This window comes from Trachypithecus francoisi, unplaced genomic scaffold, assembly GCF_009764315.1.
Source record: "Trachypithecus francoisi isolate TF-2019V2 unplaced genomic scaffold, Tfra_2.0 Lachesis_group6, whole genome shotgun sequence".
NCBI classification, from domain to species: domain Eukaryota; kingdom Metazoa; phylum Chordata; class Mammalia; order Primates; family Cercopithecidae; genus Trachypithecus; species Trachypithecus francoisi.
The window spans coordinates 69,394,109-69,409,736 of NW_022681471.1; the positions used below are offsets into that span (position 1 = coordinate 69,394,109).

General features: G+C 41.5%; 1 pseudogene; it reads left to right on the plus strand.

Moving 5' to 3' along the window:
* The first annotated feature begins 6,675 nt into the window (after positions 1–6,675).
* Positions 6,676–9,124, plus strand: LOC117078067 (annotated as a pseudogene).
* Positions 9,125–15,628: the final 6,504 nt, after the last annotated feature.

Genomic DNA, 15,628 nt, shown 5'->3' on the forward strand with positions numbered 1-15,628 from the left:
TGTCCTGGGATTGATGCCACTGCTGCTGCTCCAGGCCAAGGAGGGAGAGGAGAGGGCAAGCATTTTTACTCATTGCAAACACAAACTCCACCACCACTGCTGCAAGCTGCTATGGGACCAAAGCACAAGCAAACCACACTCCCAACTGTTGTCCACCTATGCTGCTCCTGCTGAGAAGGGCCTCACCCTCCCTGATCACAGGCCCACAGCTAGCACCATTATGAGAGCCTAGACTCAAAAGGGCTGCATCCTGCCCTGGGTCCAGGGCTGCTGCTGCTGCTGCTTCCACTGCTGAGCCAAGGAGGAAAAGAAGGGAAGCCAGGCACTTTCACATGATGTAAGGACAAATTCCGCCACCATTGCTGGGGGCTGCTGTGAGACCAAAGCACAAACAAACCACACTCTCCACAGCTACCTGCCTACACTGCTCCAGCTGGAAAGGACTATGCCCTTCCTGATTGCAGGCCCACAGCCAGCACCACTCTGAGAGCCTATACTCCAAAAGGCTGTGTTCTGCTCTGGGGCTAGGGCTGACAATGCCACTGCAGCTACCAGGCCAAATTGGGAGAAGGGAGACTGGACATTTTCACATGCTATGACGATAAATTCCACCAATGCTACTGAGGGATGCTGTGGGATCAAAATGCAAGGAAACCACGCATCCCACAGCTACCTCCCTACATTGATCTCACTAAGAATAGCCTCACCCTCCCCAGTGGAAGGCCCACAGTGCAGACACTGCTGCCTACACTTGAGTATCCTTCTGGCAGCTGGGTGACCACCCTGTTCCTACCAATCAAAGCCAGCACTTGAATGGACTACCAGGGAGCCTGAGAAGAAGTCCACTCATCCAGTCCTAACTTACTAGTATTCAAGCATGCTCTCAGGGGCATGGAAACCACCTAGCCAAGACTGCCAACACTGGTACCTGAACATGCCTCCTGGTGTACAAAGTTGGGCCAACAAAACCTACCAATACCATCACAGCTGACACCCACCCACATGCACCACCAAGGGCCAGGTGACTAATCCACCCAACCTGTCACAGCCACTGCCAACACCATCATAAACTACTTGGGTTCAAATAGGTTGCTGCACCATCACTACTGCCATTGTGCACTCCATGCCCATTCACCAGAGACTCAAGAAGCCACCAACATGCCCAGATTATCATTGCTACTAACAGCAAATGAGCAAGCCACTAACAGGACCAGGAATCAGCCCACCTGAACCCACATACACAGACGCCAGCATATGCCACCCTGAGGCCCAAAGACGGCATGTTCAACTCACCACTGAACTACTGGCACCTGAAGACTGGCCCATGAGGCATACTAGAACTTCACCACAGCCTCCATTAATAACTGTACACTAAGCCACTGAGGTAATCACAAATACTACTAATACTGTTTATAGCTGAAAAGAATGGCTATTACTAAAAAGACAAAAAAACAGATATTGGTGGGGATGTGGAGAAAGGGAATACACTGATGGTGAGAAGTAAACTATTATAGCCACTATAGAAAACAATATGGAGATTTCTTTAAAAACTAAAATAGAATTACCATTCAATTTAGCAATCTCACTACTGGTCATCCAGCCAAAGGAAAAAATAAAATCAATATATCAAATGGATACCCACTCTCACATTTTTACTGTAGCACTATTCACAATGGTGAAGATATGTAATCAACTACAGTGTCCATTAATTGTGAATGGATAAAGAAAATATATACCATATACACACATACAATGAAATACTATTGGCCATAAAAAAGAATAAAATCATGTCATTTACAGAAACATGACTGGAACTAGAGGACCTTATCTTAAGGTAAATAAGCCAGGCACAAAAAGACAAATATCACATGTTCTCACATATTTGGGACCTAATCAAGTCTTCAGATGAGTACTCAGCCCTGGGCAACACCTTAATTGCAGCCTATGAGAACTAGTCAGAGCATCCACCTAAGCCAGCCCCACACTGCTGAGTCACAACAGCTGGGAGATAATGAATGTATGTATGTTGTTTTAAGCTGCTAAATTTGTGGTACTTTGTTATGCAGCAACAGATAACTGATACAAAATGAGTCACAAGATAACTAGGATAATTAACTTAGATGGATCAGCTCTGAAACATATTTTTGTAAAAGTAATATTACTGGGGGCAGGGCCAAGATGGCTAACTAGAAGCAACTAGTGTGCACCACTTTCATGGAGAGAAGAAAACGTGGTTAGTAAATACTAGATCTTCAACTGAAACATCCAGGAAGACAAAGAAACAACTCAACCCACAGAGAATGGAGAGGAGTGAGACAAGATGACTGCCCACCTGGGAGTAGCATCGAGCCAGGGGAGGTTTTCCCAGCACAGGGAAATGGCGAGCGAGTGAAAGTCCCTGGAGATCCATACTTTTCCCACAGACCTTTGCAACCTTCATGAGCCCTCATGAACCCACCCCACTGGGGCCTTTACACTGATATGCAGAGCTACATGGAGTCTGGGCAGCACCACTGTTCAGGTACACGTGGAGTCCCAGGAGCCTTGGATCCCCAGGCATCCTGGTATTGGTGGCTGCATCTCCAGCAATGGAAGAAGTCAGGCTCCCTCGTGTGCCCTCAGGAAATGCGCCAAATACATGGGGCTGAACAGCGAATGACTGCAGGCCTTGCCTCCACTGCACCTCAGAGGGTAAGGCCCACTGGTCCAGGACTCCAGCCACCCACTGCTAGAGCTCTCAGGCCAGTAGCAGCTCTGAACTTCTCTGGGATGGAGCACCCACAGGGAGAGGCAAGCCATCATTTGTGCTGTCTTGCAACCCTCACCACTGTTGCCTTCAGGCTCTGGAGACTGTGTGGTGGCTATGGACTGTCACAGATCCTGAGCAAAATGCAGCCACCCAACAGAAAAATAGACAGACTGTTAGTATATAGATCCTGATCCTGCTTCTCCTCACTGGGCAGGACCTTCTAACCAGGGACTCCGCCACCCCCTGTTGGGGCTCTCAGGCTAGCAGCAGCTCTGCACTTCCCTGAGACAGAGCTCCCACAGAGAGAAGCAGGCCACCATTTTTGCTGTCTCACAGTCCTCACCATTGTTCCCTTCAGGCTCCAGGGTGTGAGCAGTGACTAGAGACTGGTGCATATCACCAGTTGATGCAGCCGCTCCACAGAAAAAGTGGCAAGACTGTTTTCTACATGGGTCCCCAACCCTGCTTCTCATTACTAGGCAGGGCCTTCCAACCTGGGACTGCAGAACATCTACCCTGCTCCCACATGAATACTTCAGTTAAAGGCAACTCTTCAGTTCTCTGAGGAGAAGAAAATCCCGGAAACACCCACAACTCCTCCACCATTGCAGCTGCACTGGTACCACCCTAACAGCTCTAGGGTGGGGAAGGAACAGAGGACCTAGTCACTATGTTGGAACCTCCAGAACACCACAGCCACCACACAGAGGGAGCCAGTACCTCTTCCCTGTGAGCCCCTACCACCTACTCTTTAGGGTCCCTGGATCAGGACCACAGATCAGCCACCCCACCCACAGCTGACCATACTCACTGGTAGTGGCTCTAAGTTTCCCTGGAAAGGAGTCCCAGAGGCAACCAAACTAAGTTTCATGAGTGAAAGAAAAATAAGATCCTTTTCAGACAAGTACATGCTAAGGAAATTTGTTACCGACAGATCTGCCTTTCAAGAGGTCCTAAAAGGAGTGTGAAACATGGAAAGGAAAAACCATTAGCAGCCATGCCACAACAAAAACACACTTAAGTACACAGACCAATGACATTATAAAGCATCACACAAACAAGTCTGCATAATAACCAGCTAACAACATAGTGAAAGGAACAAATCTGCACACATTAATACTAACTTTGAATGAAAATGGGCTAAATGCCCCAATTAAAAGGCACAGAATGGCAAACTGAATAAAGAATAAAGAAGCAAGATCCAATGGTATGCTGTCATCAAGAGACCCATCTCACATGCAATGACACAAATAGGCACAAAATAAAGGGATGGAGAAAAATCTACCAAGCAAATGGCAAATAGAAAAAAAGTAGGAGTTGCTATCCTAATTTCAGACAAAACAGACTTTACACCAATAAAGATCAAAAAAGAAAAAGAAGAGCATTGTATACTGGTAAAGGTTTCAAATGAACAAGAAATCAAACTATCCTAAATATATTGCACCCAACACAGGAGCACCCAGATTCAAAAAACAAGTTCTTAGAGACCTACAAAGAGACTTAGATGACCACACAATAATACTAGAAGACTTCCACACCCCACTGACAGCATTAGACAGATCATCAAGGCATAAAATTAATACAGATATTCAGGACCTGAACTCAATATTTAACCAGATGGACCTAATAGACATCTACAGAAGTTTCCACCCAAAACAACAGAATATACATTCTTCTCATTGCCACAGAGCACATACTCTAAAATTGACAGAACAATAAAACATAAAACAATGTACAACAAATTTTAAAAAAACCATACCACTGGGTGGTGCAGGGCAGTGGTGCCCTGGGCCTGGCCAATGAAACCATTCAGTCCTCCTAGGCCTCTGGGCTCATGATGGGAGGGGCTGCATTAAAGATCTCTGAAATGTCATTGAGGCCTTTTTTTCTATTGTCTTGGCTATCAGCACCTGGATTCCTTTTAGTTGGGCAAATCTCTCTAGCAAGTGGTTGCTCTGCAGCCTGCTTGGATTCCTCTCCCCAAAAATCATTTTCTTTATTTGCCACATGGCTATCCTGCAAATTTTCCAATCTTTAACACTCTGCTTTATCTTTAAATATACATTCCAAACTTAAGTCATTTATTTGCTCTTGCATCTGAGTATATGCTGTTAGGAGTAGCCATGCCACTTATTGAATACTTTGCTGCTTAGAAATTCCCTCCATCAGATATCCTAGGTTGTCACTCTTAAGTTTAAGCTTCCACAGATCTCCAGGGCATGGACACAATATAGCCAAATTCTTTGCTAAAGTATAACAAGGGTGACCTTTGCTCCAGTTCCCAATAAATTCCTTATTTCCATATAAGACCTCATCAGCCTAGACTTCACTGTCTATATCACTATAAGCATTTTGGTCACAACCATTTAAACAGTCTCTAAGAAGTTCCAAACTTTCCTTCATCTTCCTATCTTCTTCTGAGGCCTCCAAACTCTTCAAATCTCTGCCTGTTATCCAGTTCCAAAGCTTATTCCATATTTTTATAGCAATGTCCCATTCCTCAAAACCAATTTTCTGTGTTAGGCTGTTCTTGAATTGCTATAAAGAAATACCTGAGACTGGGTAATGTATAAAGAAAAGAGGTTTAATTGACTCACAGTTCTGCAGACTGTACAAGAAGCATGGTGCCAGCCTCTGCTTGGCTTCTTGTGAGGAGTTGGCTTCTTACAATCATGACAAAAAGCAAAGCAGGGGAAGGCACATCACATGGTGAAAGCAGGAGCAAAGGGTGGGGAAGGTGCCACATACTTTTCCTGTTTTTTTTTTTTTTTTTTTTGAGACAGAGTTTCACTCTTGTTGCCCAGTCTGAGTGCAATGGTGTAATCATGGCTCACTGCAACCTCTGCCTCCTGGGTTCAAGTGACTGTCCTGCCTCAGCTTCCCAAGTAGCTGGGATTACAGTCATGCACCACCATGCCCGGCTAATTTTGTATTCTTAATAGAGACAGGGTTTCTCCGTGTTGGTCAGGCTGGTCTCAAACTCCCAACCTCAGTGGTCCTCCCACCTTGGCCTCCCAAAGTGCTGAGATTACAGGCATGAGCCACAGCCACATACTTTTTCAACAACTGTATCCTTTTTTTTTTTTTTTTTTTTGCTTTAAGTCTAGGGTACATGTGCACAACGTGCAGGTTTGTTACATATGTATGCATGTGCCATGTTGGTGTGCTGCACCCGTTAACTCATCATTTACATTAGGTATATCTCTTAATGCTATCCCTCCCCCCTTCTCCCACCCCCCAGCAAGCCCCAGCGGTGATGTTCCCCACCCTGTGTCCATGTGTTCTCATTAAACAACTACATCTTATGAAGGGTCATTCTTGTCCATATTGGTAGCCTGAGTTGCCCCACCCTTTCTGTGCAGAGATCCAGGTGCAGGGAGGCCCTCTCCCCTCCACCCCCAGGCAGATATCCAGGAATCTGAAGTACCCACACTTCTGGATTAAGAATTTAGGTCAGCACCCATCCTCATCCAGAGAACTTGGGTCTGAGGTTTCCCAGCTCCACACCCAGGCACAGCTCTGAGTGCTTGGTGGCCACCCACTAGATTCTCCCTCAGTACTGGTGCTTCTGCCTTCCCTTGGGGGACCTTTGGGCAGACCTGCCCAGTCAAGCCCCATCTATATTGGCCCCCATCCCCCTGGGGCTGAGCAGAGAACTTAGACCACTGAGCACTCCATGAATCAGCCCGTTGCCTGAGGCAACAGAGAGTGGTTCCGGTTATCTCTCAGCTCGGTGGCCTGGCACGCGGACTGAGAGTTGCCACCTCCTGTTGGGTCCCGCGTCATTCCGGGTGGGTCCGGTGTGTGCGCTCACCCGCCTGCCGCGGAGGGCCGAAGCCACAGGCTAAGCAGCGTGGATGGGGCGGGGTGCGGCGCCTTGAGCACAGGGGGAGACAAATGGGACCGGCTCCTCTCCCAGTGCCAAGATGTGGATCCAGGTTCGCATCATGGACGGCTCCAAGATGTGTACCTTTGAGAACATGTCTCACAAAGCGATGATTGAGGAGCAGTGCGAGCAGATGTAGGCACTGTTCAACGTGCGGCCTGAGTGCCAGCACCTCTTCTACCAGAGTAAGCAGTTTGAAAATGGATATACCTTATTTGACTAGGATGTTGGAATGAATGACATAATTCAGCTGCTAGTTATCCAGACCCTAATCATCTTCCTGGAACATCTACGCAGATTGAGGTTAAACCCTGTTCTGATAGTCCACCTAAAGCCAAGAAAGCTCCAAGGGTGGGACCTTCCAGTCAGCCATCTACAACAGCTCATGTCCATCTTATTGATCCTAGCTTCGAACTATATAAGGTAAATGAATTGGTGGATGCCAGAGCTGTCGGCCTTGGTGCTTGGTTTGAAGCACACATACATAGCATTACTAGAGCTTCTGATGGACAGTCCGTGGCAAAACTCCACTGAAGAATGACAGTTCTTGTAAAAGGACTAATGGAAATATAATCATAAATCAAAGAAAACATAAATAAATTGGACAATGTATTCTCTACATCTAATTCAGACTCTGTCGCTGCTGATGAAGACATTATTTGCCATATCCAGTATGATGAATACCCAGAAAGTGGTACTCTAGAAATGAATATCAAGGACCTTAGACCACAAGCTAGAACCATTTGAAATGAAAGGAACTAAATATTGGTGATGTGATAATGGTTAATTATAACATAGAAAGTCCTAGACAAAGAGGATTCTGGTTTGATGCAGAAATTACCACATTGAAGGCAATCTCTAGGACCAAAAAAGAACTTCGTGTGAAAATTTTCCTAGGTGGGGAGGGGAGGGTTCTGAAGGAACATTAACTGAGTGCAAGATAGTATCTGTAGATGAAATCTTCAAGATTGAGAAACCTGGAGCCCATCCTCTTTTGTTCGCAGATGTAAAGTTTTTAAGGAGAAATAACCCTGAATGTGACCTATGTGCTGGAGACCCAGATAAGAAATGCCATTCTTGCTTCTTTCTTGTATGTGGTGGGAAACATGAACCCAACATACAGTTTCTATGTGATGAATGTAATGTGGCTTATCATATTTACTGCTTGAATACACCTTTGGATAAGGTCCCAGAAGAGGAATACTGGTATTGTTCTTCCTGTAACTGATTCCAGTTAAGTTGTAAAGGCTGGTGAAAGACTCAAGATGCACGAAAAGAAAGCAAAGATGCCATCCACTAGTACTGAAAGCCAGAGAGATTGGTGTAAGAGAATGACTTGTGTTGGTCATATGAGAGAATGTGCTATTGTCTCTTCTAATCATTATGGACCTATTCCTGTTGGATCAACTTGGAGATTTAGAGTTCAAGTGAGTAAAGTAGGTGTTCACAGACCCCATGTTGGTGGACTTCATGGTCGAAGTAATGATGGGGCTTATTCTCGTCTTGGCTGGTGGATTTGCAAATAAAGTTGACTGAGGTGATGAGTTCTTGTACACTGGAAGTGGTAGCAAAAAGCTTGCTGGTAATAAAAGAATTGGCACACCTTCAGATGATCAAACATTAACAAACACGAACAGGGCATTGGCCCTAAACTGTGATGCTCCATTGGGTGATAGAATTGGAGCAGAGTCTTAGAATTTGAGAACTGGCAAGCCAATCAGAGTGATATGCAGTTTTAAAGGGAGGAAGATCAGCAAATATACTCCCGAAGAAGGCAACAGATATGATGGCATTTATAAGGTAGTGAAATACTGGCCAGAGATTTCATCAAGCCATGGATTCTTGATTTGGCACTATCTTTTAAGAAGAGATGATGTTGAACCTGCTCCTTGTACCTCTGAAGTAATAGAATGGTTAAGGAGATTATGTCTACATTTACAGTATCCATCAGGTTACCCTTCAGATAAAGAAAGGAAGAAGACTAAAGGAGAGTCAAAGAAGCAGGCCAGTGGAACCACAAAAAGGCTGATTTCAGATGTCTAAGTGCCTCCAAAGTATACAAAGCATCAGATTCAGCAGAAGCAATTGAGACTTTTCAACTAACTCCTCAACAGCAACATCTCATCAGAGAAGACTGTCAAAACCAGAAGCTGTGGGATGAAATGCTTGCATATCTTGTAGAAGGACCAAATTTTCTGAAAAAATTGGAACATTCTTTTATGTGTGTTTGCTGCCAGAAGCTAGTTTACCAGCCTGTGACAACGGAGTGCTTCCACAACGTCTGTAAAGATTGCCTACAGCTCTCCTTTAAGGCACAGGTTTTCTCCTGCCCTGCTTACTGGAATGATCTTGGCCAGAATTACATCATAATTCCCCATGAGATTCTGCAGACTCTACTAGACCTTTTCTTCCCTGGCTACAGCAAAGGATGATGATCTGTCTGCTTTCACTGTGTTGTTCATGGTGGGTTTTTGGACAATAAAGAATCTAAAATGGAATGGTGGACAGTATCTCCCATGTTCTGAAGCAGCTATTTTTCTTTCCCACATAGCCATCATCTTGTGTGTGTAGTAAGAGGCCCATTTGTCAACTGTCTTTTAAATATCTAAAGGTAGTTACTGTAACAACTAGTTTTTTATTTTTTATTTTTTAATTTTGTTTATTTATTTATTTTTGAGACGGAGTCTTGCTCTGTCGCCCAGACTGGAATGCAGTGGCACGATCTCAGCTCACTGCAAGCTCCGTCTCCAGGGTTCACGCCATTCTCCTGCCTCAGCCTCCTGAATAGCTGGGACTACAGGCGCCCGCCACCATGGCCGGCTAATTTTTTTTTTGTATTTTTAGTAGAGACGGGGTCTCACCGTGTTAGCCAGGATGATCTCAATCTCCTGACCTCACGATCCGCCCGCCTTGGCTTCCCAAAGTGCTGGGATTGCAGGCATGAGCCACCATGCCCAGCCTCAACAACTAGTTTTAATGAATAAAAAGTCAAAGCTTCAGCTCTAGATGATATCCAAGTTATGATTTATTTTGCAGCTACCTCAGGACAGAAAAGATTCATGAGGATTTAAAAAATCATTGAATAACCAGTTAAATGAAATTTTAGCAACACACTGCCTCCCAAATATTAATTGTGCCTGGTTCTTGTAATTTTATTTTACAGAAAAGTAAATGACACTTGAGATCCTTGGAATGAGCACAGCTTCTATAGTGTGCATATACTTTTTTTAACGTCTCTTCTTCCATTACAATGTGTGTTTTGCAAGGACAGGTTAATTTTTTTAGGCCACTTTGTGAACTCCATGTGCTTTTATCTGATGTTTTATGCAAGTTGACTACTAATGACTAATGAGAATAATAATGAATGCATTCATGCTGCATTAATGTAATGTGGTGTGGTTTTGCACTTGAAAGGTATTCATATGCTCTAGTTGTAAATGTTCATGAAAATCCACTTATGTACTAGTCGAATTGCTTTTAGTGTCTCCACAGTGGTTTTACGTCTACAGAGTTTTGAGGGCTGTGTTGACCTTTGAGAGGATTTGAAATTGCTTCATATTGTGATCCTGAATTTTATATTTACTATATTCTCTAAAGTATACCTCAGTAAATATTTTATTATCAGAAAAAAAAAAATGCTGGCACCATGAAAAATCTGAATGTATTGATGCAACCAAAGAACTTCACTAGCTCTTCAGCAATGATCCCTACCAAAACGGACACTCAGAAATGACAGATAAAGAATTCAAAGAATGGATTGCAAAGAAGCGCAATGAGATCTAAGACAAAGTTGAAAATCAACACAAAGCAACTTCTAAAGCAGTCCAGAAAATGAAGGAAGAGATACATATCTCGTAAAAAAAAAAAAAAAAAAAAAATCAATCTGATGCAAAGGCATAAGAACGATACAATGGACTTTGGGGACTTGGGGGAAGGGTGGGAGAGGGGCAAGGGATAAAAGACTACAAATAGAGTGTATTGTATACTACTTGGGAGATGAGTGCACCAAAATCTCACAAAGCACTACTAAAGAATTTACACATGTAACCAAATACCACCTGTACCCCAATAACCTATGGAGAAACTTAAAAAAATCTCAAATCAATTATCTAACATCAAAACGTTAGTTAAACTGAAACTCTAGTTTTGATAAACTAACCTCTAGTTTCTAGATGAACTAGAAAACCAAGAACAAACTAACTCCAAAGCTAGCAGAAGAAAAGAAATAACTAAAATCAGAGCAGAATTGAAAGAAATTGAGATCCAAAAATTCATACAAAAGATCAACAAAACCAAAAGTTTCCTCTTTAAAAGGATAAATACCATTAGTTAGAATAACAAAGGAAAAAGAGAGAAGATTCAAATAAACACAATCAGAAATGAAAAGGCTAGCATTACAACCTGCTCCACAGAAATATAAAAGATACTCAGAAACTACTATGAACACCTCTATGCACACAAGCTAGAAAACCTAGAGGAAATAAATTCCTGAAAACACAAAATCTCCCAAGATTGAATCAGGAAGAAATTGAAATGCTGAACAGACCATATCAAGTTTTCAAATTGAATCAGTAGTAAAAAAACCTACTAACCAAAAAAAGCCCTGAACCAGATGGACTCACAGGCAAATTCCACCAGACATACAGAGAAGAGCTGGTACCAATTCTACTGAAACTATTCTAAAATATAGAATAGGAAGGACCCTTCCTTAACTAATTATCTGAAGACAGCATTACCCTGAAACCGAAACCTGGCAAAGACACAATGAAAAAAAGAAAACTACAGGCCAATATCCCCGGATGAATATAAACATAGAAATCCTTAGCAAAATGCTTGCAAACCAAATCCAACAGCATGGCAAAAAGCGAATTCATTATGATCAAGTAGGATTCATTCATTGGATGAAAGATTGGTTTGAGATATGCAAATCAATAAACATGATATTTGCATCAATAGAATTACAGACAAAAGCACATGATCATATAAACAAACAGAAAAAGCATTTGATAATATTCTACATCCCTTCATGATAAAAACATGCAGCAAACTAGGAATGGAAGAAACATACGTCAACATAATAAAGGCATATATGACAAGTCCACAGCTATCATTATACCAAATGGGGAAAAGCTGAAAGTCTTTTTTCTAAAAACTGGAATTAGATAAGGGTGCGCACTTTCAGCACTCCTATTTAACCTAGTGCTGGAAGTCCTAGCCAAAGTAATCAGGCAAGAGAAAGAAAGAAAAGTCATACAAATTGGAAAAGAGGAAGTCAAATTATCCATCTTTGCAGATTACATGGTCTTATATTTATACAAATTTAAAGACTCCACCAAAAACTCTTAGATCTGATAATAAGTATAGTAACATTTCTAGATACAAAAATCAACCTACATAGGTCAGTAGCATTTTGACACACCAATAACAATCTAGTTGAAAAAAAAAAATCAAGAAAACAACTCGACTTGCAATAAATGAAAAAAAATACCTAGGAATAAATTTAACCAAGAAGATGAATGACCTCTACAAGACAAACTAAAAAACACTGGTAAAAGAAATTAAACAGGATACAAATGGAAAGATATCCTATGCTCATGAATCAAAAAGTAATTATAGATTCAGTGCAATCCCTATCAAAATACCAGTGACATTTTTTTCACAGAAATAGAGAAAAAGAATTCTAAAATTTGTATGAAACCAAAAAAGATCTCAAATGGCCCAAGCAATCCTGAATTAAAAGAACAAAGCTGGAGGCATCATGCTACTGGACTTAAAATATATTACAAGGCTATATTAACCAAAACAGCATGGTATTGGTATAAAAACAAACACATCTACCAATGAAACAAAAAAGAGAACCCAGAAATAAACTCATATATTTACAGCCAACTGATTTTTGTCAAAGGTGTCAAGTAAATAACACTCTCTTCAATAAGTGATGCTGAAGAAACTAAATATCCACAGCAAAAGAATGAAACTAAACTCCTCTCTCTCATCATATACAAAAATCAACTCGAAATGGATTAAAGACTTAAATGAAAGACCCCAAACTATAGAAACACTAGAAGAAAACCTAGAAGAAACACTCAGATATTTGTCTAGGCAAAGATTTATTACTAAGACCTCAAAAGCACAGGCAACAAAAATAAAAATAGACAAATGGGACTATATTAAACTAAGAAAACTTCAGTACAGCAAAGTAAACAATCAACAGAGTGAACAGACAACCTGTTGAATGGGAGAAAATATTTTCAAACTACTCATCTGACAAGGGGCTAACATTCAAAGTACAAAAGGAACCTAAATAATTCAACAGCAAACAAAACAAAACAAAACAAAAACAAATAATCCCATTAAGAAGTGGGCAAAGGATTTTGACATTTCTTGAAAGAAGACATACAGATGGTCAACAGGTATATGAAAAAAATGCTCAACATCAATAATCATCAGGAACATGCAAATCAAAACCATAAGATATCATCTCACCTTAATTAGAATAGCTATTATCAAGGCTGGGAGTGGTGGCTCACGCCTGTAATCCCAGCACTTTGGGAGGCCGAGGTGGGTGGATCATCTGAGGTCGGGACTTCGAGACCAGCCTGACCAACATGGAGAAACCCGGTCTCTACTAAAACTACAACAAATTAGCCGGGCGTGGTGGTGTATACCTGTAATCCCAGCTACTCGAGAGGCTGAGGCAGGAGAATTGCTTGAACCTGGGAGGTGGAGGTTGTGGTAAGCCGAGATCGCACCATTGCACTCCAGTCTGGGCAACAAGAGTGAAACTCCGTCTCAAAAAAAAAAAAAAAAAAAAAAAAAGCTATTATCGGAAAGACAAAAATTAGGAATACTGGCAAGGATGATGAGTAAAGGGAACTCTTACACACTGTTGAAGGAGTGAAAGTAGTGCAGCCTTTATGGAAAACAATATGCAGACTTCTCAAAAAACTAAAACTACCATATGATACAGCAATCCAAGTACTGGGTATTTATCCAAAGGAAAGGAAATCAGTATATCAAAGAAATATTTGTCCTTCCATGTTTATTGTGGTACTACTCACAATAGCCATTGTATGGAATCAACCTATGTATTCATCAATGGATGAATGGATAAAGAAAATGTGGTACATATACATAGTGAAATATTATTCATCCCTCTAAAATAATAAAATTATTATTTTCAGCAACTTGGAATAAGAGGTCACTATATTGAGTGAAATAAACTAGGCACAGAAAGACAAATAGCATATGTGCATATGTTCTCATTCATATGTAGGAGCTAAAAAAAAAAAAAAAGGATCTCTTGGAGGTAGAGAGTTGATTGACGGCTTCCAGAGTCAGGCAAGCATAGGGGGAGGGAGCAGTGAAGAAAGGTTGGTTAATAAGTACAAAAATACAATTAAATAGAATAAATAAGATACAGCATTCAATAGTACAGTAGGGTGACTCTAGTTAACAATAATTGAGTCGGGCGCGGTGGCTCAAGCCTGTAATCCCAGCACTTTGGGAGGCTGAGACGGGCGGATCACGAGGTCAGGAGATCGAGACCATCCTGGCTAACATGGTGAAACCCCGTCTCTACTAAAAATACAAAAAACTAGCCGGGCGAGGTGGCGGGGCCTGTAGTCCCAGCTACTCGGGAGGCTGAGGCAGGAGAATGGCGTGAACCCGGGAGGCGGAGCTTGCAGTGAGCTGAGATCGGCCACTGCACTCCAGCCCGGGCGACAGAGCAAGACTCCGTCTCAAAAAAAAAAAAAAAAAAAAAACAATAATTTATTGCATAGTCCAAAATAGCTAGAAAAGAAGAATTAGAATATTCTCAACCGTAAAAAAAAGATAAATATTTGAGGCAATGGATATACCAATCACCCTGATTTAATCATTACACACTTTTGCATTTATCAAAATATCACATGTACCTCCAAAATATTACAACTATTATGTATCAATTAGAAAAAGACAGCCAAATAGGAAAGGAAAGTAAAATTGCTCTGTTTGAAAATGTCAGGTCTTATATACGAAAACACTAAAGACTCCACCAAAAACTTTTAGAATTAATAACAAATTTAATACAGATACAGGATACAAAATCAACATTCAAAAATTAGAATTGCCTATACACTAACAACAAACTATCAGAAAAATAAATAAAACAATCCCATGTAAAATGGCATCAAAATCGGCCGGGGGCAGTGGCTCACGCCTGTAATCCCAGCACTTTGGGAGGCCGAGACGGGTGGATCATGAAGTCAGGAGATCGAGACCATCCTACCTAACACGGTGAAACCCCATCTCTACTAACAATACAAAAAATTAGCCGGGTGTGGTGGCGGGTACCTGTGGTCCCAGCTACTTGGGAGGCTGAGGCAGGAGAATGGCGTGAACCCAGGAGGTGGAGCTTGCAGTGAGCCGAGATCGCGCCACTGCACTCCAGCCTGGGTGAGAGCTAGACTCCGTCTCAAAAAAAAAAAAAAAAAAAAAAAGGCATCAAAATCAATATTAAAAGGCTAGGAATAAATTTAATCAAGAAGGCAAACAATTTGCATAATGAAAAGCATAAAACATTCATTAATGAAAGAAATGGAAGAAGTCACAACATATCCCACGATCATGGATCAGAAAAATTAATATTGTTAAAATGTCCATACTACCCAAAGCAACCTGCAGATTAAATGCAATCTCTATCAAAATATGAGTGACATTTTTTACTGAAATAGAAAAAACAATCCTAAAATGTAAATGGAACTATAAAGATCCCAAAGAACTAATGCATATTGAGAAAGAACAGCAAAGGTGGAGGCATCGCACTTACTGATTTTAAACTATTTTACAAAGCTATAGAAATACAAACAATGTAACACAGGCATAAATACAGATACCTACAGCAGTGCAACAAAATTGAAAGCCCAGAAATAGACTCACCATATCAACTAATATCTGAGTTAAGTTTAAGTTTCCAAGAATACACAATAAGAAAAGGATAGTCTCTTCAA